At 41.1% G+C, this 23,433-nt stretch overlaps 1 pseudogene; it reads right to left on the minus strand.

Moving 5' to 3' along the window:
• Positions 1 to 1,073: 1,073 nt before the first annotated feature.
• On the minus strand, positions 1,074 to 23,340 carry LOC106996794 (prohibitin 1 pseudogene; annotated as a pseudogene).
• Between the last annotated feature and the right edge of the window lie 93 nt (positions 23,341 to 23,433).

The following is a 23,433-nucleotide window of genomic DNA, read 5'->3' on the forward strand; positions in this document are numbered from 1 at the left end:
ATCCACAAAAGAAGTGAAAAGAGCCTTAACTGATGACATTCCATCATTGTGATTTGTTTCTGCCCCACCCTAACTGATCAATGTACTTTGTAATCTCCCCCACCCTTAAGAAGGTTCTTTGTAACTCTCCCCACCCTTGAGAATGTACTTTGTGAGATCCACCCCCTGCCCGTAAAACATTTCTCCTAACTCCACGGCCTTTCCCAAAACCTGTAAGAACTAATGACAATCCCACCACCCTTTGCTGACTCTCTTTTCGGACTCAGCCCGCCTGAACCCAGGTGAAATAAACAGCCTTGTTGCTGACACAAAGCCTGTTGGTGGACTCTCTTTACACGGACACCTGAGTGGCAAGGATTGAGGCTGTTCATTTTCCTTGTGGTAACTCTGGAGGGGAAAAAGTGGACTTTGGCTAGGAGAGAATGGTGGGCAGCAAGGTTCTGGAGTTACAGTGAGATCTGATTGTGTTAGTCCATTTTGTATTGCCACAAAGGAATCGGAGGCTGGGTAATTTATGAAGAAAAGAGGTTTGTTTGGCTCATGCTTCTGAAGGCTGTACAAGCACGGCACCAGCGTCTGCTTCTGGTGAGGTCTCAGGAAGCTTCCAAGCATGGTGGAAGGTGAAGCGGGAGCCGGCACATCACATGGCAAGAGGGAGCAAGAGAGAGAGGAGGAGGTGCCGGGCTCTTTAAACAACCAGCTTTTGTATGAACTAAGCGTGAGAATCACTCATTACCGAGGGTACCAAACCAGTCATGAGGGATCTACCCCCATGACCAAACACCTCCCACTAGGCCTACCTCCAACACTGGAGGTCACATTTCTTTTTGTTTGTTTTTTATTTTTGAGACGTAGTCTTGCTCTGTCAACCCACTCTGGAGTGCAGTGGCATGATCTTGGCTCACTATATCCACTGCCTCCTGGGTTCAAGCGATTCTCCTGCCTCAGTTTCCCGAGTAGCTGGGATTACAGGATTACAGGCATATGCCACCACGTCCGGCTAAATTTTGTTTTTTGTTTTTTTTTTTTTTTTTTAGAGATTTGAAGTGATTTTATCTTTATTTCCTTCACTTTAAGCCAATCATGAAATTTCACAGTGATTTCTGGGGTGGGGGCAGAAGGAAGGCAGTGTTAAGAATCATCGGGCCTGTGGCCCAGTTGGCCCGCGGAGGTGCAGGCAGGGTGGGCCCTCACTGGGGCAGCTGGAGGGGCATGGACTGCCCCACCGGCAGACTGGTGATGTTCCAAGAGTGAGAGAGCTGGTACGTGATGTCCTCTGCAGCTTCCAGCTCGCACAGCTCCATCAGGCCATCCCCTGCAGTGGCCAGTGAGTGCTGGCCCTCTCTGCTTCCTGCTGAGCCACCTGTTTGGCTTCCACTGCTTCTGTGAACTCCTTCCTGAAGGTCAGATTGTCAAGGACACATCATCCAGGATGAGCCCAAAGGTGGCTGCTTGCTCTGTAAGGTTGTCGCTCACCTGCCTGGAGACCAGCTCTCTCTGGGTGATGAGTTCTCCAGCATCAAAGCGAGCCACCACTGACTTGAGGCTCTCAGCAGTGATGGATGGCAGCACACGCTCATCACAGTCTTCTCCGATGCTGGTGAAGATGCGAGGAAGCTGGCTAGTGACAGGCCCAAAGAGGACGCAGAGTGTGATGTTGACGTTCTGTAAATCCTTGCTACCAGTGATGACTGGCACATTACGTGGTTGAGAATGGTGGTCAAAGATAATCGGTTTCTGTACCCACGGTATGAGAAAGTGAGTTCTTTCCCCTACCACAATGTCCTGTACTCCACAGAACTGGTCAAAGATGGCAGCTCTGTGCCCAGCATCCATGTTATATAAGGCAGAGTTCACCATGCCTCCTGCAACAGCTAAGGCCAGCCCAAACTTGCTGATGGACTCAAACACTTGGCAGCTATGTTTTCTTCTTCTGAACCCTCTCACACTGGCTTCCACTCTGACCTCCACATCTAATTTTTGTATTTTTAGTAGAGACGGGGTTTCATCATGTTGGCCAGGCTGGTCTCAAACTCCTGACCTCAGGTGATCTGCCCGCCTTGGCCTCCCAAAGTGCTGAGATTGCAGTTGTGAGCCACTGCGCCCGGCCTGGAGGTCATATTTCAACATGAGATTTGGAAGGGACAAACCATCCAAACCATATCACTGACTTTGACAAGAGACCTATCAAATAACTGTTTTTTAGGCCAGCGATGATCAAGGAATGCTTTTGATAGAAAATGGTATTACTTCCTTCCTCCATCGGAAGAAGACAGGTGTGTCACATGAGCTGTCAACATTGGTGAAGCAATTACACAAGGGGACAAATGGTGTTACATACAAGTGTTCACAGCCTCCCACCTCTCCTTGTGCAGGAGACTCTCACAGATGTTAATCCAGCCTGACCTTGCAGGAGGAGGCCACTGTGGAGGCCAAGCCCACCCCAAACCTGTTCTTAGAGGAGCTCCTGGTGCCCAAACAAAGGGTCCATAGACCTTCTGGGGCCTGTGAAGAATGGTGTAATTGTTCTGTCCCAGGGACAAGTAATTCCCTGACCCATTTGGATCCTCTTCTTGTGAGTCTAGATGTCAGACATACAGACGGAGCTAAGTTATAAGGTCTGCTGGCTGGACTGCTGTCTAGGGGGCTGCCATATTCAAAGGCACCAAAACATTATTGGAACGAATCAGAAATCAGGTGAATTTTAAATTGCCTCTTTTCCTACCAAAGCAGTCATCACCCTGAAGTGGAGACTTAAAACACTCCTTGACAATACAGACTAGTATCTGCACGGTGCTCAGGGACACTCACATGCCTGTCACACAGGGCCACTCCAGCCAACCCAACCCTGAGGACAGCACATTGAAGTTGGCAGACAGAGCCAGAAATGGAATAATATGTGGTGTAGGGCTGCTTGCAAGAAAGAAATGTACTGTTTTATTATGTAAACACTTAAACATGCCTTCCAAGAAGTTGTGTGGTTTGGAAAATTACACAGAATAAATTACTTATTTTGACCATAAAGAACATAGTACATATTTAAAAGAACATCACTTGCCAACAAGCACATGAAAAAATAACATCACTAATCATAAGGCAAATGCAAATGGAAACCATAATGAAACATCACTTTATACTCCTTAGGATGGCTGCTATTACATAAACAGAAAATAACAAGTGTTGACAAGGCTGTAGACAAATTGGAACCCTGGACTCAGGTGGTAGGAATGTAAAAATGGTGTAGCCATTATAGATAACAATATGGCAATTTCTCAGAAAACTGAAATAGAATTATCATATAATTCAGCAACCATTTCTGGGTGTATATCCAAAAAGAACTGAAATCGGGGTCCTAAAGAGTTATTTGTACACTGATGTTCACAGCAGCACTATTCACAATAGACAAAACGTAGAAGCAACCCAAATTTCATCAACTGATGAATGGATAAACAAAACATGGAACATACTACAATGGAATACAGTCAGCCTTGAAAAAAAAAGAAAATTCTAACACATGCTACAATACGGATGAACCTTGAGGATATTATGCTAATTGAAATAAGCCAGTCACAGAAAGACAAATACAAGGTATAGTAGTCAAACTCATGGAAGCAGAAAGTAGAATGGTGGTTGCCAGGGTCTGTGGGGCAAGGGGAATGGGGGTTGTTTAATGAGTAGAGTTTCCATTTTAAAAGATGAAAAACCTCTGGAGACTGGCTGCACAACGATGCATAATATATATATAATCATCCCACTATCTCCAAGATACACATACACACGCACCACACACACACACAAACACACACACATACACACACACACACACACATATTAATGGCAGAATTGGCCAGAGGATAAAGAGAAAAAAGCAGGTAAGGGGAATGTAATGCAAGAATACTGAATTTCTAAGATGCAGGCAAGTGATGCCTATAAAACCATTGATGCTGTTCAGTGAAGGGAGATGTTTGGTGAGTTTAACTCACATTTGCACAAGTTTTGCTGTTTACAAAATCATTTCAAAATTGCAACTTCATGTCGAGGTGCCTGTGAGGAAGGCAGGGCAGGATTTATCCCAAGTTGAACAAGTGAGTTGGGGGCAGAGCCGTTCTTATTATCCCTTTTGCAAATGAGGAAACAGGGGCTCTGGGGTGTGTTCTAGTTCATGAAGTCAATTAATGACAGAACTTTTTTTTTTTCTTTTGAGGCAGTCTCACTCTGTCCCCTAGGTTGGAGTGCGGTGGCCTGATCTCTACTCACTGCAACCTCCACCTTCCGGGTTCAAATGATTCTCATGCCTCAGCCTCCAGAGTAGCTGAAATTACAGGTTGTGTGCCACCATGCCTGGATGATTTTGTATTTTTAGTGGAGACGGGGTTTCAACATGTTGGCCAGGTTGGTCTCAAACTCCTGACCTCAAGTGATCCACCTGCCTCGGCCTCCCAAGTTGCTGGGATTACAGGCGTGAGCCACCATGCCTGGCCAGAACATCTTTTCTTTTCCTTTATTCTGATTCTTCCTGTCAAGTAAATAGATACATGACGCAAGTTGTTTTTTCACAGAATTCATGGGGACAAAATGAGGCTATATGTTTTAAATTCTTTATGAAACAAATCAAGTATTGTAAACAAAAGTCTCCTCATTGGCCCTGGCATGCACAGGCCTCCACAGGAAACTCAGATAGCCGAAGTCACAGTTTGTGAATTCAAGAAAGTGAAGTCAGCTGCTATTTTCAGGGGGCCATAAATGAAAATTGACCTTTATGCTTCCTGGGACTTGGTCATCAGATCCAAGAGGTCAGAAGGTTCCTAGACACACATCAGGGTTGAGAGCTGGTTATCAGCCCAGGTCATAAGTACACACAGTACCCTCCTCCGATATTTAACAGGACACAGCGGCCTCCGAGTTAACTGCCTATGTCTTATCAATGCATGTGTAGTGCCAGTATTGCCTGTAGTTTTATAGTTTGACCCTTTGGAACTTACACAGATCCAGGAAAATTAGGATTTAGGATTTGGGTATGCCTCTTTATGTCAGTTTCCAGTTGGGTATTCAGTTTGTCATATCGATGTTTCATAGAGGTTCAGGAGGTGTTGCAGAGAACTTTTCCCAGCCCCCTTCAAGTTGTGCCACCTAAAAGGCCCCTGTATGCAAGAGGGGTCCCCTACACATTCCTCCCGTCCTGCCCAGGTTGTGCCCAGGACACCAATATCTGAAGTGTGAGGACAAGAGTCTAATGGCTCAGCGAACAGAACATGGCAACCACACTAAGAATTTGAATTAATGTTGTCCACATTCCCTCAATTTATTGTTCTTTTTAATGGAAAAATCATGAGTCTGCATTCCAAGGGTCCTAGTGGCCATTGGGTCACCTCTGCTTCCATCACCCTTGGGATGAGTTATATAATTAGCTATGGAAATATGATAAGGAAATTGATAAATGCTGAAAAGCATTTAATAAAACTCAATATTCATTCATGATTAAAATTCTTGGTTAACCAAGAGGAATGGAAGAGAGCTTCACTAAACTGATATAGAATAGTTACTAAACACTTTTACTATGTATCTTATTGGAGAAGCATTAGAATCAATCTCATTAAAATAAAAAATAAAGATTTTATTGCTGGCACTATGATGGAGAAGGTGGTTAGAGAAAATTCTCCTGGTATACAGCACCTAAAAATACTGGATAAATTTGTAAGAATGTCATCTTTCATGCAGGATTGAGCTGGTAGGAAAGTAAAGGAAGTCTCAAGAGGCCAAAATTTATAAGATTATGTTAAGCCAGAGGCATGAGAAAGGGGAGGCATGATTATCCTGGGGTTTTCTGGACTCCTGTAGGCCTGGAGCCTGGATTTTAATGGTAGAATAGGAGACAAAGCCTGGGGACCAACCAGATCATAGACTATAAACTCAAGATCCCCTAAGGGTGACATTGTCAGTAGGAACCACAGAGGGAGACAGGTGTATCCCAGGCCTTCTCAGCCTTGGCTCTGGGTAGAGCAAAAAGAAAAGACTCCTTTGAGATTCTTAACAACAGGCCTGCGATCAAGTAAGTTTGGGTCAGAATTCACACTATTTGTGTGGCCAGTAGACCCCAAGCTTATGGTGGTCCCAGTTAGTTCTGTCCTCAGGTTCCTGGCAAAAGCAAAAATAAATCCTCTAGAGGAAAACAGTTTCGATCTCAATGAATCCCAAAGAGAAGGTTCCAAGAAAAATAAGTTCATAGTACAAAATAAAAATGGAAATGAGGAACATGACAAGAATGCCTAGGACATCTAAGTGTTTGTAAACAGTATCCCCTAGAATTGTGCAGTATACTTCCCACACAACTGTATGTATCAGCTCTGACACTATCTTCTTTCATGGCTACTACTCAGCCAAGAAAAACCAGTAAGACACAAAAAATTAAGGTTTGTAAAGATTGGAAAGGAAGAAGCAAAACTCTTACTATATAAAGATGATATGTTTGTCTATCTAGAAATTCCAAAGGAATCAACTGATAAGCTTTTATAACTATTAAGAGAATTCCATAAGGTAACCAGGCAAAATGTCAAAACACAAAATAGATTTTCTATTTATTGGGGGAAAATATCAAGTAGAAAAACATAAACATTATAGTGGAAATTGGCTCAGGAATAGGAAATAAATACAAAAGGACAGAAAAATGGACATGTATAAGTAGGAATTGAGTACATGATAGAGGTGACATTTCAGACAAATAGGAAAAAGATGGACTTTTCAATAAATAGTATTGATATAATGTATTGCAATAAGTGCCAGATGAATAAAGACTAACTTTTTAAATAAAAGTATTACAGGAAGGTGCACCAAAGTAGCTTCATAATCTTGGAAGCTGTGAAATCTTTTAAAAATCAGCCTCAGAGAGTAAAATCCATAAAGAGGGAAATTGATAGGTTCAACTACATCAAAATAACAACAAAAATATTAGTAAAAATTTCTGTTGGCTAAAAAGTATGATTTAAACAAAGTTAAAACACAAGTGACAGGCTTAGGGAGAATATTACATGCATATCAAATAATTTGCATTGAGAATAAATAACAAACTCCTACAAAGAAGGAAAAAAGTCCAACATAAAATAAGCTAAGGATATGAATAGGTAATTTAAGAAGAGAAATACAATGGCCAAGAGAGGTCCTATAAAAAGAATGCTCAACTTCATTAACAATCAGGGAAATTAAAATATTGAAATAATGGGTTGTCATTTGCACTAATTCAAATGGAAAAAATAATAAAATGCTGAATAAACAGCAAGCATTGCTTGGAGTATGGAGGAACAGTAACTATCCTTCTCTGCTGGAGGGAGTACAATGGGTTTAGGCACTGCGAAGGGCTGTTTGGCATTCAAAAATTGAACCACATATATCCTGTGATGTGGTAATTCAACTTCTCAGTAGTTCCTCTAGTGAAATACTTGCACATGTCTACAAGCAGACAAACACAGTGGGGTTCATTGGTAAGACTGAAAAATTGGAAAAAGTTTAAATATCTATCAAAAAGAAAATGGCTAAATAAAAGAAGTGTACACTGTGAAATATGACATAGCTGTTAAAATTAATGACGTAGAGCTCTATACAGACATGGAAAGTCTCCAAGTCATGCTATTGAGTGGAAAAACAGAATTAGAACAACATGACAACAGATATGTTTAATGGTACATCTATGCATAGATGAACACACACACAGACACAATGGTCTGGCAGTAAATATATCACACTAAGTACTTCTGAGGAAACTGGAGATTAGGATTGACAGAAAGGCCAAAGGTGAATTTAGGTTTATCTATACTGCTTTCTCATTTTCAAGGAGCATGAAATCATGTATTACTTTATAATTTAAAAAGTTATTACCTAAAAAACATAGTCTAGTCAGTTTTGTGGTTGTCTTGGGTTTATTCCATAATAATTTTGGAACAAGTTGACAGCTTTTAGATCAGAAGTTGGCAACCTTTTTCTGTTAAAGGCCAGAGAGTTAATATTTTAGGCTTTGTGGGCCATACTGTCTCATTTGCAACTGGTCAATTTTGCTGTTGTAGGGCAAAAACAGCTGTACACAATACAAAACTAATGGGCGTGGCTGTGTTCCAATAAAGCTTCATTTATAAAAACAGCTGGTGGGCCAGAGTTAGCCTGTGAGCCATAGTTTGTCAACCCCAGGTTTAGACTTTTATGACATAACTATTTTTAAAGCATATTTGTGTACCAAAAAATACTTTTTCCCATTAACCAACTGATTAAATAAGCCTCTGAGGCCTCCCTTAGCATCCTTTCAACTCCGGCCAGATCATTAGAGGCCGTGTGGCAGAGGAACAGTGCCTGCTATAGCTGATTCATTGAGTCAAGACTCAGTGGCCTCAGAGGTGTCTGTTGACCTGTCCTAGATATGGAGTGGCCTTAAAGCAGTGCCTCTGGCCATAGCCTCAGCCAAGCCGGGCTGTAATGTGGAGAGAAGAAGGGCTTGGTGGCACTGAGCACATGCAGGCAAGACTCGGTTCTGTGGGACAAAGTGCCCTCTCAATAGTAGAGGTAGAAAACTCACTGGTCTGAAGCCAACTCAGCCGCAGGACTGTGCAGGGCTGTGGCAGGTGCACTGAGGGACCCCTCCTTGAGGTGGTGAGTCCTGGTGACTGTCATGCTGCTGTCCTTGGCCTCAGGGGGCTGCCAGCACTAACCCAGCAGGTCAAAAGGAATCAGGACTGAGTTGCTCCCAGTTCCTATAGCCCCCAGCTCCCACAGTCCTGGGGGGGGGGCAGAATTTCCTGGGTCCAGGGACTCCAGCCCTGTAACAGGGAGGTGGCTGTATGTGTGACTTGTGGTAACTCACGCAGAGTTGAGGCGTCCCCGTGGTGATTTTTCTAGGAGGCTAGTGCAGGACCAGAGAGAATCAGTAATGAGGCGCAACATTAAGTGACTGTTTTCATGCCTTTTTTTTTTTCCAACCTAGAAATGAGGAGACAGCAGCAAGGCCAACATGATTCAGCACCCACTATGATGCTGACCTCAAACAGAAGGTATACTTGTGTTCACACACATCTTTTGGATGAAGCTGAAGGGCGGTCAGCCCCTAGCAAAAGAGAAAGAAAGAAAAACCATACCTGCTTAGCGGTAAGTTCTTCGCTCTGACTTCTCCCCTGGGGTCCACTTTGAACAATCAGGTGCAAAGGATCGATCAAGGAGTAGCTTTACCAAGGATCCACTGCCTTGTATTAGCTTATTCTCTTGCTTTTCTCACTGTGAACACCTGGCTTGCAGGCAGAGGCCAAGATTCCCACTGAAGTAAAGGCAGTGCTTCCTCTTCCTGTCCTAGTCATAGGTTATGATTTCCCCGGATATGAGACAATCTTGTCTCTCACCTACATTTCAGTCCAAGTCAGATGTAGGCTCTAAGCGGACCCATTGCCACTCCCAAGTCCCAAGTCCAGCGCTTGAACTAGCAAATGAAGAGATTACCGTATTTACTCTCATTATGTTCCCCCTACTTTTTTCTTTCAGGTGTCTTCACTGTAAAAACACAGGAGAAGGGGAAGAGAGTGGCAAATATCTGCTTTGTCTAAGTAATTCTGAGCATATTTCATCAGTCTGAGGGTCTCTGTCCTTTACTTTTAGGGGCAACGTTAATTTGAACCTAGATCTCCTAATACTTCCTCCTTTGTTGAAACCACCTCCCTGGATAGTGTTACTTGATGTGAAAGTGAGCAAAGTATTGATTTATGACAGTGCCAATCACCAGCGTGGTTATGTAAGAGGGAGGCAGACACACAGCGAGAGGGAAAGGGTGTGAGATGAGGCGGCTGAGCACAGTTCTTGAGAGTGTGACCCCACCGCTCTGATCTCAGAACAGAAGGCTGACCAGGAGTTGGGAGGATGGACCAGCTGAGGGCTCTTTGCTCTCCTGGGTCCTGCCAGCAGGCAGCGGTCCTCACTCTCAGTCTCAACCTTCTTATTCCCCAGTAGCAGCCTCTCCCAGGTGAACAGAATCAGCAAAAGCCGAATGTGGTGGATATCAGGAGATTTTCCTTCTACTCACTTTGTTTACAAAGATGCTTTATGGCAGGTGTGGGGAGTGGAAGTAACTGCTCCTACCTAACAGGAAAACTAAGTACAAGCCTCTGGCAACAGTAAAGCGGGGGCATGGGCCCCAACAAGAGAGGGAGAGGGAGACCACAACTGAGCAGACAGGTGGAAAAGACAACCGGGGATTGCCAAAAAATGACCACAGTTGTCTTCACGTGAACATCTGGACTTCCTTACATTTATTTATTGACTTAAGTTGTTTTTATTTTGAAGGACATGCTTGAATCCAGCCCTTGTGAGAAAAGCCAAAATATCTAAATATGATTTGTTTTGTTCTGTTTTTAATCAGTTTCTTTTCTACCCAATTTGCACTTCCCAAGGGATGAGAACGACTTGAGGCAGGGATTTCCTAGGGGTTAACATTTCTCAACTGGAGGCTTGCCTTGCTGTTTTCAGCCAAGTGCGGAATGTAAGGTGCTTACACAGCTCACTCCTGGGGACTTACTGTCAGCAGTGGGGGACTGGGACCCACAGCCATAGGGCTCTGTCCTTTTTTCAGTCACATTTCTGATTATACACAGGGGATTCTGCTAGGGCAAGGAAGCATTGGATTACAAATCCCACCGGACAGCAAGTTGACTTGGGCCTTAGGCAGGGAGGACCTAGAGTAAGTGCAATATTGAATGTCATGAGGATATTGGAAAGAAAAAGAGTAAATGAAACACTGGATTTCAGTCCCAGGGGAAGTAGCCTGAACAGTGTGCTCTGGGGTAGGAGGACAGCATAGGGCTATATCTGGGGCCTGCAAGTCCCCTGAGAAACATAGATCTGAAGGCCATGGCTACAGCCAAAGTGGGTGGGAAAGCTGGAAAGGGTTAAGAACTCACCCCAGAAAACTTATTTCCAAGATCAAAAGTAGGCCTTTCTGCACTGACAGGTATTTCCATGTCCAGGGGAAAAAGGCGCGACTCCAGCTCAGGTAGGGCACCTTGCAGAAGTCCTTAGGTTACGGGTAACATACATAGCTTTCATCATCTCTCAAATCCCTCCTGGCTCACAAGAGCCTGGCCTTCTCTCTCTTATAAAATATGGTGAATCGTTTACAGCAGAAACAGGAAACTAAGAACAGATTATGAAACCACTGTGGTAAAGGAACTATTCTCAGTTTTCTGCAGGGATCTTTGGGTCTCTTTTCCTCTGGGTCTGTGGTGTGGGGTCCCAGCTAGAAGTCAGGAGAAGGCTGTAGGAGTGTCGGGCCTCTGTAGTCTAGCACTGCACTGTTAATATTAGGCATGGCTCTATAGTGAAATGAGTTAAGAAAACAGCCAGAAAATACACTCTTGTTCTTAAGGACAGCTTACTAATGCCCTCAGGTGAGGGCCTATGTCACTCTCAAGCCCAGCTGGGAAGTCAGAGAAATTTGAGGCCTTGACCTCTGTTCTACACTTTGTCTATTGCAGCAGCCAGAAATGTAGAGCTCCTAAGCTACCCACCAGAGAAAAGCAGATCTGATCAGCCTGAAGAGTTTCTTTTTCTTTTTCTTTTTTCTTTTTTTGAGATAGGGTCTTGCTCTGTCACCCAGGCTAGAGTGCAATGTCATGGTCATAGCTCACTGCAGCCTCAACCTCCTGGGCTCAAGCAATCCTCCCACCTCAGCCTCCCAAATACCGGAGACTACAGGTGCATGCCACCATACTTGGCTAATTTTTTTGTTTTGTTTTGTTTTGTAGAGACGAGGTCTCATTATGTTGCCCAGGCTGGTCTCGAACTCTGGGGCTCAAGCAATCTGTCTGCCTTGGCCTCCCAAATTGCTGAAAGTACAGACATAAGCCATTGTGCCTGGCCAGTTTCCTCAGTGTGAATTCATTCAATGTTTTACCCCATCTCTAGAGAATATTTATATTTAAAAAGAGGAAGAGAGGACAAGATAAAAGAGTGATGCACTGATGATATAAATTCAGGTAGAATCTGAGGAAAATAGGTGTTTATTAGCCAGTCACATGGTCTTTCTCAAAAATCTCTTAGCCTTCCTTTGGGGTGTGCTCAGGGGCACTTAGGGCAGAAGCATGGAGGTGACACTCTGATCCCCATGAGGCAGTCTTGGAGGAACCTTCTCCCTTTTCATCCTTAAGTGGAGGTAGTAGAAGTTACCCAAGAAGGCTAGGAATAGGAATCTTCTCTTTGAAAGCAGTTTCATTTTATCACAAGTAGAAGCAGTGATGCAAATTTTAACTTCCCAGAAATGGCAGGTTCCAGCAACCGGGGGGACAACTAAATTTGAGCGCCAGCTGTTCCAGATCCTATAATTACTCTGAGGCTCCATAAATTACACTTGTTGTGGTCAGAATTCCAATGTCTCTCTTAGAATTTTGGAACACTTTGTTTTCACCTCATCTATAAATTACACTGCAGAATATGCTATCTGTGACTTCTTGCCTTAGTTAGTCATAAGCCTCCTGAGAGCAGAGGCCCTTATTACAGTTGGTACCAATTGCATTTGGTGGCTGCTCAGTTCGGTGCAGTAATCATTTTAAGTATGGTTTTTACTAATATGCTTGAATAGAGTTCTGCCTTTATTGAAAAGAAGAAAAAGGACCACCTTGGGAGGACCTTCCCTGCAGCTAGCTCTTGCTACTACTAAATGAAACTCATACTTACTTTTGATTTATTATTAAATAAATTAGCTCTTAAATGTGTGAAACCTCTTAAGTTTTAATTTTTAGGCTTTAAATTTGTAATGATGGCAAGTGTCATGATAAAGATAAATTATCCTTTGATAGCAAAGAGATAATTGGGTATTCAGTATATATGGAAGTATCTAAAAATTATTTAGAATTATACATATATTTTCATAAATCACTATGATGTATAAGAGGGATAAAGGGATTGAGGGGAAAAGGTGCAAATCTGGAATCTGGTAACACCACAATACCTCTTCCCAGCAATATTAATATGACAGTTACTTTCTCTCAACAGCCGTTGCTGTCGAGTTTCTTTGCTCCACAATATTATATTAGAAACTCTTGAATAAAATGTAAATCAAGGGGTCATACAGGAAGCAGCCAAGAGTCAAATCATCTCTCAGAAAAATTGTGCCTATTCTATGAATAGACATCCAAACACTGATCATATTTACAGCTACTGTTTAGTCAATCAATTAGACCTGTTTTGTCTCTGTAAATGGAAACATAACACTAATTCCCAGAGTAGGTATTCAATACATTAATTCAAGTATTTAAGTGTCTTAAAATTGCTAGTTACATTTTATGTATTTATTTTATTTTTATAAGGTACAATTTATCAGTCTTTACTTTTTTTTTTTTTTTTTTTGAGATAGGATTTTGCACTGTTGCCCAGGCTGGAGTACAGTGGGGGCAATCATGGCTCACTGCAGCCTCAACCTTCCAAGCTGAAACGATTCTCCTGCCTCAGCCTTCTGAGTAGCTGGGCCTACAGGCATATGCCCAGCTATGTTTTTCTGGTAGAGACGGGTTTCCCTGTGTTGTCCAGGCTGGTCCTGAACTCCTGAATTCAAGCGATCTTCCCACCTTGGCCTTTTAAAGTGCTGGGATTACAGGCATGAGCCACCACACCCAGCCAACATTTTTTATTATGGTAAAAAATATATATAACATAAAATTAACCATTTAAATCATTTGAAGTGTACAATTCAGTAGCATTAATTATAATGTTTTGCAACCATCACCACTATTCATATCCAGAACCTCTTCATCATCCCAAATAGAAACTCTATCCATTAAGCAACTCCCCATTGTTACCTTCCTTGAGTCCCTGGTAACCTCTAATCTACTTTCCGTCTCCATGAATTTGCATATTCTAGATATTTTATGTAATTGGTATCACATAATATTTGTCCTTTTGTGTCTGGCTTATTTCAGTCGGCATAATGTTCATTTATGTTGTAACGTGGGTCAGAACATCATTCCTATTTATGGCTGAATAATAATCTATTGTATGCATATAGCATATTTAACTTATCCATGTATCTTTTGGCTGTTGTGAATTATGCTGCCATGAACATTGGTGTATAAATATTTGTTTGAGCTTCTGCTTTAATTCTTTTGGATATGTACCTAGGAGTGTAACTGCTGGGTGTTTGAGTCCACTCAAAATCCGTATGTTGAAATCCTAACCCCCAAGGTGATGGTTTTGGAGGTGGGGCATTTGGGAGGTGATTAGGTCATGAAGGTGGAGCCCTCATGGTTGATGCCCCTTCTTCCACCTGAAGTTATAGTGAGAAGACTGTCATGTATGATCCAGGAAGGTGGCTTCACCAGTCACTGAATCTGCTGGTACTTTGACTTGGACTTCTTAGTCTCTAGAACTATGATAAATAAATTTTTGTTGTTTATTATCCAATTTATGGTATTTTGTTGTAGTAACCTGCATGGACTAAGACATTGGGTCATGTGGTAGTTCTACGTTTAACTTTTTGAGGAACTACCAAGCTTTACCACAGCAGTGGCATCGTTTTATACTCCCACCAGCAACGTACAAGGGTCTCAATCTCTTCATGTCCTCTCCAACATCCTCTCCTTGTTATTTTCCATTAAAAAGTTATATCCATTCTAGGTGTGAAGTGGCATCAGGCCTCCTGTTTTCAAGCCTCCATGGTTTCTGATGTGAAATCAACTGTTAATCTTATTAAGGCTCCCTTGTACAGGATGAGTTGCCTCTCTCTTGGGGTTTTCAAGATTCTCTTTGTCTTCCTACAATTTGCCTATACTGTATCTTGGTGTATCTCTTCGTGTTTATTTTGCTTGGGCTTTGTTGAGCTTCCTGGGTGTGTAGACTCATGTCTTTTATAACATTTGGGACATTTTTGGCCATTCACATATAATTTCTGTCTCTCTCTGTCTCTCTCTCCCTTGTCCTTCTGAGACTCTCATAATGCATATGTTGGTCCACTTGATGGTGTTCCACAGGTGTCTTCGTCTTTGTCCACTTTTCTTCACTCGTTTTCATTCTGCTCCTCAGAATGGATCATTTCAATTGTCCTGTCTTCAAGTTTGTTAAATCATCTTTTGCCTGCTCAAACCTGCTGTTGAACTCCTCTAGTGAAATTTCTCATTTCAGTTATCATACTTCTCACCTTCTTAATTTCCATTTGATTCCTTTCTATAATTTCTATCTCTGTATTGATATTCTCATTTTGTTCATATATCATTTTTTCTGGTTTCCTTTCTTCATTTCCATGATCTCCTTTAGTCCTTTGAATGTATTTAAGACAGTTGTTTTTAAAGTCTTTGCCTAATAATTTCAATGTTTGAGCTTTCTCATGGACAGTTTTGTCAGTTTATTTTTTTTCCTTTGAATGCATTATCCTTTCCTGTTTCTTTGTATGCCTTGTGATTTTTAAAAATTGAACATTCAAATATTACAGTGTTTTAACTCTGGAAGTCAGAACCTTCCAGTTCCTTAAGGTTTGCTTGTCTTGATTGCTGAAGGCTTAGCTTGTGTTCAGCCAGTGACTTTGACTCCTTGACTGCCAGGAGCTAAGTAAAACAAAACAAGTAAAACCCCCTCCTCTTCTAGTCTCTGTGGATTGGCTCTGTCTTAGGGCACTATTAACACTTTGGTAGGGCATTTAAAATTCCCCATGAGGCCGGGCATGGTGGCTCACACCTGTAATCCCAGCATTTTGGGAGGCTGAGGGAGGCGGATCACCTGAGGTCAGGAGTTTGAGACCAGCCTGGTCAACATGGCAAAATCCTGTCTCTACTAAAAATACAAAAATTAGCCAGGTATGGTGGCACCTGTAATCCCAGCTACTCAGGAGGCTGAGGCAGGAGAATCGCTTGAACCCAAGAAACAGAGGTTGCAGTGAGCTGCGATCACATCACTGTACTCCAGTCTGGATGACAGAGCAAGACTCTGTCTCAAAAAAAAAAAAAAAAAAAGAAAAAAGAAAAAAAAATTCACATGAGCCTTCACTTTCTACTTGTACTGAGCCCAGAGATCAGACAGAGATTAGGGTCTTCTTAGGTATTTTCTGAACATGTGTCCTGTCCTGGCATGCATGTTGCTTTCTAAACTCCCTAATACACACTGGCAGTTTTGAATTGCCCTAATTTCCCAAAGAAACTCTCTTCCTGGCTTTTGCTAGCAGACCTTAGGCATTCTATTGTATGTCTCAACCTTAATCTTCTGCCCCCAGGTGGCTACAGGATTTTTATTCACCTTACAATGTTTCTGAGCAATGACTGTCATTTTTCCCTCTTCAGGGGTTCTCAGTTAGGCAAAACAAGATGCATACCTCAGATCAGTTCTTCAGTTAGCTCCCAGATAGGTTAGAACAGACAAACAAACCCCAGTAATTTGCAAATGAAGCCTGCTCTGCTCCCTCCAGAACCAGGGTTCAGGGTCCCATACTGGGAACACGGGATGCTGTCTTCAAGACTGCTGCTGAGACAAAGAGGAGATGTGGCAAGGACAAGAAAAAATGCCACAAAGTTTTCGTATCATTTTCACCCCCATTTTAAAAACTGGTAAATGTCCTATCATTTTTAAGTTGCTTTTTCTTGGTTCAGCACTTTCTTAATTGCCGTAAACTTTTGACTCTTCTCCAGAGTTCTAGCAAAGTTGACTCTGACAGTTGCTTCTTGTTTTTCAGTATTTCTGTAGAGGGATGGGAGTTTGGAGCTGCCTGTTCTACAATTTTGCTGATGTCAGCAATGCTAGTGGACAACTTGTTTCTTCTTTATGTTTCAGTTCCCTTCTTTGTACAAGGAGATGATACAGGTATACAGCTTGTGTTGAGGCTTTCCTTTTGAGAACAGTGATCAATACAGGAGCAACCTTATTCCAAAAGTTCAAGACCTTTTTGTGTTAGGCTTTGTATCCACATTGGTCATAACGATGAATGACCTTTCCCCAGAATGGGCTGCAGGCATCTGTAAGTCATTTTTAAATGACTAGTGTCTTTGGAGTCCTGTAGATAAGTCATAAAGACATTCTGCGGTTTTTTTGGGTTTTTTTGTTTTGTTTTCTTCTAGACACTCGTTAAGTTTTTAACTTAATTCTGAAACCCATCTCAAATTAGTTTTTGTGTTTGGTGTGTTGTAGATGTCAAGATCTATTTTTCCTTCTTTCATTTATTCTGTTGTTGCAGCACTATTTGTTGTAAAGGCTCTCTTGCCCCCATTACTAAGCTCTGGAACTTTAGTTAAAAAAAAAATCAGTTAACCATACATGTATGAGATGATGTCTGGATTCCCTATTCTGCAATATATGTCTATTTATCTATTCTTATGCCAATATCACACTGTCTTGATCACTAAGGCTTTATAGCAAGTCTTGAAGTAGGTAGCATGAGCCTTTCAACTTTGTCCTTTATCAAGATGGTTTTGGCTTGCTTTCTTTCTTTCTCTTTCTTTCTTTCTTTCTTTCTTTCTTTCTTTCTTTCTTTCTTTCTTTCTTTCTTTCTTTCTTTCTTTCTTTCTCTCTCTCTCTCTCTCTCTCTCTTTCTTTCTTTCTTTCTTTCTTTCTTTCTTTCTTTCTTTCTTTCTTTTTTTGATATGCTCTCACTCTATTACTCAGTCTGGAGTGCACTCTATTACTCACTGCAGCCTCAAATTCCTGGGCTCAAGGGATCCTCCTGCCTCAGCCTCCTGAGTAGCTAGGTGTGCATTACCAGGCCCAGATAATTTAAAAAAATTTTTTTGTAGAGATGGGGTGTCACTTTGTTGCCCAGACTGGTATCAAACTGCTGACCTCAAGTGATCCTCCTGCCTCAGCCGCCACACTATCCCTACAAAGTGCTAGGATTACAGGTGTGAGCCACTGTGCCCAGCCATTTTGGCTATTCCTGTATTCTTTGCTTTACCATATACATTTTAGAATCAACTTTGAAAAGTTATTAAAATGCCTGTTAGTATATTGATTGTGATTGCATTGAATCGGCAGATCGATATGGGGAGAAATGACTACAAAACAACATTGAATGTTCCAGTATGTGAACATGGCTAACTCTCTATTTAGGTCATTTATTTTTCTCAGCAATGTTTTGTAGTTTTTAGTGCAGAGGCCTTCCACGTCTTTTGTTAAGTTTATTCTTAAGTGTTTTATGTTTTTTGGATATTAAGTCAATTAAAAAAAAAAAACCTCTGTTCTAATTGTTTGCTGCTAGTATATAGAAAATATATATATGTGTGTGTGTATATATATATATTTATATTGATGAGATATAACTGTGACTTTATTAAAAAGTTCTATTAGTTATTCCTTAGTATTAGTGAAGATATTCAATGTAAATAATTATGTTTTCTGCAAAGAAAGACAGTTTTCTTCTTTTCTGATCTTTATACTTTTTTCTTTCCTTATTGCACCAGTTAGAACGATTAATACAATATTAAATAGCAGTGTGGTGCGGGTAGATATCCTTGTGGGGGACATTGAATATTTCACCATTAGTTATGATGCTAGCTGTCTTCTTTATAGATGCTTTTGTCAGGTTGAGGAAGTTCCTTTTTATACTAGTTTTTTGAGAATTTCTAAATATGAATGAGTGTAGAATTTTGTTAATTTTTCAGTTGAGATAATATGTCTTTTTATCTTTTTTCTATTAATATGATGAATTACATTGATATTTCTAATGCTGTCCTAACCTTGCATCTTTGGAATAAACATGCTCTGTACTGAATAATACTCTCTCTTTTTTTTGGAATTCTGGATTTGTTTTGGTCATATTTCATTAATGGCTTTTGCATTCATAATCGTTGAAAGTGGCTATGCTCACCACCATACCACCAACGCTGCAATTAAAATCATGATATAGACCTGTAACCTTATTTTCTTACCTCTGTCAGATGATATGATTATACTGGACTCTTAAAATGTGATGCAAAGTGTTTCCTCTATGTTTTCTGAAAGAGTTTGTATAAGATTGACATGATCTCTTCCTTAAATGTTTGATGGAATTCATCACTGAAACCATCTGGGCCTGGATATTTCTTTAGGGGAATGTTTTTGATAATGAATTCAATTTACTTAATAGACACAAGGATATATAGATTTTCTATTTATCATTGTATATCTTTTGGTAAATTCTGCTTCAAGGACTTTTTTCCATTTCATCTAAGCTATCACATTTATTGTCATAAAGTTTTCAAATTATTCCTTTATTATCCTTTTAATGCCTGTAAGATCTATAGTGACATTCCCTCTTCCACTACAGTGATACCCTTTCTTGTTTGTGATGTTGAAAATTTGTGATTTCTCTTTTTTTAACCAGTCTCTTCAAATAATAAAATTTTGTTCTTGTCGATTTTCTGTATCATTTTAAGCTCTCTGTTTCATTAATTTCTGCTCTTCTGTATCTTGAAACATCTATCCTACTACTTACTTTGGTTTTACTTTGCCTTTCTTTCTGTATTTTCCTTAAGTGGGAACTTAGATAACTGGTTTTAAGCCTCTTTTCTAACATAAGTACATATAGCTACCATTTCTCTGTAAGCACTGCTTTGGTTACATCCTATAAATTTTGAATTTGTATTTTCTCAATCATTCACATCAAAGTATTTTCTAATTTCCTTTGTTATTTCTTCTTTGATCCAAAGGTTATTTAGAGATATATTGTTTAACTTCCAAATGTTTGGGATTTTCTAAAAATATGTATTTGTTCCTGATTTCTAAGTTGGTTGTTTCTGTGGTCAGATAACATATTATATAAGATTTCCATTTTTTGAAACATATAAAGATGTTTTGTGGCTCATAATATGGCTTATCTTGGTAAATGTTCCAAGTACACTTGAAAACAATATGTATTCTGCAGTGGCTGAGTATAGTGTTCTGATTAGTGTTTAGTAAATGTATACAGTTTTTAAAGTCTTCTAAACTTCACTGATTTCTTATCTAATTATTCTATACTATTGAGAAGAAGGTGTTAAGTCTTCAACTTTGGAGATTTGTTTACTTCTTTATTTGTTAGTTTTGCTTTGTGAATTTTGAAGCTCAGTTATTAGGGGCATAAATAGATACGACTATTTAGTTTTCATTTTTTATCATTATGAGGTATCCTACTTTGTCTCTGGTAATACTTCCTGCTTTGAATTTTTTTTTTTTTTTTTTTTTTGGCCAGCTGTAGTAACAGAACCACTCTAGTTTTCCTATGCTAAATATTTTCCTATTATATCATTTTCCATCCATTTACTTTCATTATTACTGTTTTTATATTGAAAAGTGTCTCTTGTAAATCATATACTTGGTTTTGCTTTTTTTTCAAAACAATTTTGAGGAAAAAAAACAAAAAAAACCATTTTGACATCTGTGCCTTTTATCTGGAGTGTTTAATACACTAATATTTAATGCATGCTAAAGTTGAGGTGTACCATTTTGTGATTTATTTTCTATTTGTCCCAACTTGATTTTAGTGTTATGTTGCTCCTTTTTTTCCTTTTTCTGGGTTAGTTTTTTGTATTCTCAGTCAGCCAGGGGTATGTGGAAAACTTGTCTCAACTCTTCCAGGATCTCCCCATTAGCACTCTGGTTGGTTTGCTGCTCACCCCAACTGAGATTGCATCCTTGGGCTAACAAAGCTGTGGCCTTTCCCTATTCATTTCTAACTGAGTTTGCTACTTTTAGTATGCAAAGTCGTAAGGTTTCATGCCACTTCTCTACCCTAAATTTTATAATTTTAAAATTTTTAAGTATTTCTCCTCTGGCAGCAGAACCACTGGGTTTTTGGCCAACTCCGAACTAGAAAACTATAATTCTTGCTGATTGATTGAGCTTGATGGGAGCTGGGGGGAAAGAATTAGCCTTCTGCTGTTTCTCCTTGAATCTCTAGGAGCTTTTCAACTTGCTGCCCATCTCTGGCAGGTTTCTAGTTTCCTGGGTGCTTTTGTCAATTTTGTCCAGTTGTATGATTTTTTTTAGTGGAGGAGTATTGGTGACCTCTTCATTCTGACATAATGAAAGTTGATTTTATAGATATGTTTTAATAAAATATCTTTAATTTTTATTAAAAATAAAAGAAACAGTGAAAAGAACATTTTTGCTTCTCTGAAACTTCTGTTGGAGGTTTCTTAAGTTGTCAAATGTCATTTGTACAAGGATAAATGGGATAAATTCCTTTTAGGATGTCATACAGAAGGCCTCTCCCTTCCTTTATGACTTACTTGGTTCCTTGATAACATTCACAAGTTGAATCACAAAAAGTTAAACATTTATAAGGAATGAATGTTATAAATTAGAATTTTGTCCTTGAAACTCATTTCATACTGTAATATGCCAAGACATAATAAACGTTCTCTAAAACCACACAAATGTTTGTTTTTACAAACATTAAGTATGTAGAATTTCATTCAATAAATACCTACTGAGGGATTGATACGTGCCAGAGACTGGACTGACTAAGCACTACAGATGCAAACAAATGAATTCACTAGGTACAGCTGCTGCCCTGCCCTCACACGCTAGTGAGAGAGACGATTACGTAGGAAATTACTATCAAGTGTGTTACTGAGGAAGTACAGAGTGTTATGACTATGTCCAGTATCAGTGTTTTCTCACATATTTTTTTTTCTTGCCTTTGAAATTCTTTACACTTTACAAAGAAAATATCATTAGAACCTGGACTGAAGACATGTCTTCTGTAGTAAGTATGAATGGTAAATGCTTGGAGAGGGACAATTTCCTTAGGAAACATGTCATCTATTCTCAACTTGGAATGTACATTAAATCACTTGGGAAACTTTAAAAAAAAATCCCCTTTGCTTGGGCTCCACTTCTAAAGATTCTATCTCACTTGGCCTGAGGTGAAACCCAAGAAACATTTTTTTTTTTTATTAAAGTACTCAGGTGGTTTTAGCATGCAGCCACAGCCAAGAACCACTGTAGTCCTCCCTTCCAGTTTCCTCAACATTTGACACCTATCATAAAAGATGCCTCCTTCAATGATTGTAGCTAAGTTTTCTGGGAAGTTCTTCTGTGCAATACTTATGGCTTCCTTCTACTGCACTGATATCTGGTAGGGAGGGAGCCCTTATTCTCAACACCTCAAGTTTCTACAGAACATGAGGTACTCATTCCTATCCCTTTCTTGCTGGAGGGGTTAGGGGAGGGGCAGATGATAGCACATCCATATTCTCTCAGTCTCGTATTCTTCCCCAAATGTGATGGAGAAACTCATCTGATGGGTTAGACACTGATATCCACTGCGCCACTGTCTATACAGTGGTAGGTGTGGTCATTTTCCTTATAAGCGGGAAACATGCTCCACCTATTTCTCTTTTGTCCTTTATCCCTTTGGGATAGTAAAATTAGCTACTTGGTGCTTATTGAGTGTTTACCGTGTGTTGCGTGCTGCTCTAAGCTTTTTATGTAAATTAATACATTACATCCCAACATCAACCTCGTGATGTACATTCTATGGTTATACCATTTTACACACGAGGAAGCTAAGGCTTAGTGGGATTAAATAACCTGTCTGACACACTGAACTTGGACTGTGATTTCAACCCGGACAGTCTGGGTCCAGAGCCTGCTCCCTTAACTTCCATGCTACACCCTCATGCTGCAGCCTCGGCTGCACCCTCCGTGGAGCTGGTGGGAGCTGGGGACAAGCGTGAGCCCTGCCCTTCTGAGTTGGGATGGGAACTCCCCCGGTGCCACTGTAGTCACCCAAACCATGGCTGTAGAACCTGGCCTCCCACTCCACAGAGCAGGCAGGAGCCTTGCCCTCCCAGTAGGGCTGCAGCCACCCAACCGTGGCTGCAGATGTGAGCTTCCCTTTGCTCTTGGGGGACTGGGAGCAGGCAGGAGCCTGCTGCTGGGCACAGCTGCAGCTGCCCAAACTGTGGCTGTAGACTCAGGCATCCCTGCACTCTTGGAGGCCCTGGAATGCCCCCCTGCTCTTGCAGGCTTGGAAGTGCCTGCTCCTGCTACCTGGCTTCTCCCCACTCCTGGTGCATGCTCTGATTGTGGAGCAAGGTTGGGGCTGAGCTGGGGCACTGTCGCAGGCCAGCGGGGTGGGCGCATGCTCAAGGCAGTGCTGACATGCCAGCCCCCTGCTGCCTTGGCCCCCTCCTGTCTTTGGGCACTGAAGAGCACAGGAGGGAAGCTGAGGGGGTGCTGAGGGCAGTTCAGCGCTGGCCTGCAGGCATCCCTTGGCAGTAAGAGCCTGGGTGCCATGAATGACAAGGGAGGCAGACAGCTCCTGGGGAGAAGGGGGCAGGGCCCCAGTGAAGTCCCACCTTCATGCCGAGAAGTCCTGAAGCCTGGGGGCCGGGCTGCCAGTACTGCTGCCTGGAGGGGGAGTTTATATCGCTTTTTCCTGGGCCTGCCCATGGCTGTGCATGGACCAATCAGCATGCACTTCCCCTCTCTGAAGATCAAAAAACCATGGACTCAGCCAGAGCAGAGGAGATGTCTGAATGACCA

The sequence above is a fragment of the Macaca mulatta genome, chromosome 2 (genome assembly GCF_049350105.2).
Source record: "Macaca mulatta isolate MMU2019108-1 chromosome 2, T2T-MMU8v2.0, whole genome shotgun sequence".
Classification (NCBI taxonomy): domain Eukaryota; kingdom Metazoa; phylum Chordata; class Mammalia; order Primates; family Cercopithecidae; genus Macaca; species Macaca mulatta.